This window comes from Mytilus californianus, unplaced genomic scaffold, assembly GCF_021869535.1.
Source record: "Mytilus californianus isolate M0D057914Y unplaced genomic scaffold, xbMytCali1.0.p SCAF_4, whole genome shotgun sequence".
In the NCBI taxonomy this organism is placed as follows: domain Eukaryota; kingdom Metazoa; phylum Mollusca; class Bivalvia; order Mytilida; family Mytilidae; genus Mytilus; species Mytilus californianus.
This window is the reverse complement of record NW_026262690.1, coordinates 95,386,554-95,389,346: the sequence shown is the minus strand read 5'-3', so window position 1 is coordinate 95,389,346 and position 2,793 is coordinate 95,386,554. Positions and strand designations below refer to the sequence as shown.

Here is a 2,793-nt window from a genome sequence, read left to right as displayed (position 1 = left end):
GACTTCTTTATAATTTGTATGAACTCTGCAGATATGGTAATAACACCTGGTGTACACCTTTTCTCTTTTGAATATAAAAATAAGAAGATTTGGTATGATTGCCAATGAGACAGCTCTCCACCAGAGACCAAATGAAGTAGAAGGCAAGCTAGCAACTACAGGTCACCGTACCGCCTTCAACAATGAGCAAAACCCATACCACATAGTAAACTATAAAAGGTCCAGAAATAACAAATGTAAAACAATTCAAACGAAAAGGACCAACTACCTGATTTATGTACACAACAATGAACAAAAAACAAATATGATATACAACAACAAACGATGACCACGGAAATAGAGGCTACTTACTTTTCTTTCATTCATATCTAGTTCTATCTGATGATTCACCACAACTTAGTTGAATTTTTCTCTCTTTTTAACCAACTACTACTGGATTGGTCACAAGATGAGTCAAACTGCTAGCTTGCTCACCTAGTTCATTGTATGGAGTTGGCATGGTGTAACTTTTATTTAATCATAAACTTGCAATTGCACAAGGAAGGGTTTTATTGGTTTAAATATGTCTGTCTGTCAGTCTGTTTGTCCGATTTTTCCCAGAAATGATAAATCATAGATTCCTGATATTTGGTTATCAAGCCTCATGTGAGCATGCTTTACTGTGTGATGTTATTTACCATTTGTCGCTCATCCTCTTTCTGTTAAAGGTATACTAGTAGGAGGAAAGTTGAGATCTCACCAAACATGTTTAACCCCACTGCATTAATGCACCTGTCCCAAGTCAGGAACCTCTAGCCTTTGTTAGTCTTGTGTGTTTTTTTAAATTTTGGTTCATTTATATGTTTTGGAGGTCAACGTGGCGTCCATTTCGCTGAACCAATATACATTATTATTGAGGCGCCACCTGAAATCCACCTTCGAGTGCGGGTTTTTTTTTTGCTGCATTGAAGTCCCTTTGGTGGCTTTGGCAGTTTTAGTCTCTCCTCTAGCCAATGTGGAATAAACAAACTCACAGTAAAACTAAGTTTAAAAGAAGTCCCGGAATCTGATGTTATAATAGATATCAGAAGAAACTAAGCAAAATGACAATGATCAACATAAATTAACAAAGGACTACTAGCAGTTACTGACATGCCAGCTCCAAACCTCAGTGAAAATCAACCACAATCCCTCTCATAAAGGAGTTTAGTATCATGCCATCATAAATTATACAAGAAGAACATAACCCGTATCATGTATACATATTTCCTTTGTGACATGCATACATTCAAAGCTTCACATGTTTTTAGAAAAATCCATTGCAGGCCATCTCCATTTTATCAAATTAAGGTTCATATAGCATAGTATGATGCAGTTTTCCAGGTTCCAACTACATGAAGATGAATTAATGCTCAAAATTAAGTAGCTAGCACAAAGAAACAATCCTACCATGTATGAGAGCTTTTAAAGTCTAAGAGAAGTTGCATTCACAAGGCGTTATTATCACAAAACTAAACAAAATGGTCAAGTCCCATTACTCCTGTAATAAAATGCTCCGCTGGGGCGCAGCTTGATACGACCGCAGAGGTCGAACCTTGAACAGTTGGGGCAAGTATGGACACAACATTCAAGCTTGATACAGCACTGAATTTGGATTGTGATTAAATATTTGACACAGCATAGGTTTCTGACACAGAATGAATGTGGTCTAAGAGCTTAAAAAATCCCTCCACTAAATTTTTTGAACCCCCTTATGATTCATTACCCCCAAACTCAATCCCAGCCTTCCCTTTGTGGTATGGTACCTTGAAGTACAATTTCAGAAAAATCCATATACTTACACACAAGTTATTATCATGAAACTAGAAAAATGCTTGTTTTTTGCCCTTTTTTTGGCCCCTTATTCCTAAAATTTTGCGGCAATTACCCCCAAAATCAATCCCAGCATTCCCTTTGTGATATGGAACCTTGTGGTACAATGTCAGAGAGATCCATACAGTTACACACAAGTTATGTCTGGAAGTTACAAAAATGCTTATTTTTGGCCCCTTTTTGGCCCCTAATTCCTTAACTGTTGGTACCATAACCCCCAAAATCAATCCCAACCTTCCTTTTGTGGTATTGAACCTTATGGTTAAATTTCATGGAGATCCATTCACTTAAACTAAAGTTAGAGTGCGAAAACCAATGTGTCTTCGGACGACGACGACGCCAACGTCATACCAATATACGACCAAAAAAATTTTAATATTTGCAGTCGTATAAAAATGGTTGAACAATCCTACCAAGTATGACAACTTTATGTAAAACAGACTCAGAGAATGTGTGTTCACAGAATGTCATTGTTATAGTACTAAAGAAATAGACACAACTAGTCCCATGACCTAAAAAAATGTCAAATAAAACTGATGATAAAGCAAGGTAAAGAGAATATGATTATAGAATAATTAATTAATTGAAAAATATTCAACGAGTGACCGAACAACACATAAATTCATGAATGTGCGTACGCGTAGCTCATGAGTTAATTATCAGTGTTGTTCGGTCATGAGTTGAATATTTTTCGATATTTGAATTGATTGATTTATAGTTATTCTTTTTATTACATTGACAATGGGCATTTTGAAGGAAATAAAGTTGAAAATGCGAGGAACTATATCTTTCTACACATTCACAATTTGCTTTGATGGATCATCATCGACAACACCTATTATTGTATGATGTCACAAATGAAATTAATCGGATTTATTTCACATGTGAAATTATCAGTTTTTATTTCACTAGCAATTCATTGCAACCAATGTAATAATGACA

General features: G+C 35.7%; 1 protein-coding gene across 1 annotated transcript in view; it reads left to right on the top strand.

The window, feature by feature from the left end:
- Positions 1-2,793, top strand: part of LOC127698851 (apoptosis-resistant E3 ubiquitin protein ligase 1-like) — a 232,153-nt gene that overhangs the window by 119,149 nt on the left and 110,211 nt on the right. The gene's annotated exons all lie outside the window — the stretch shown is intronic.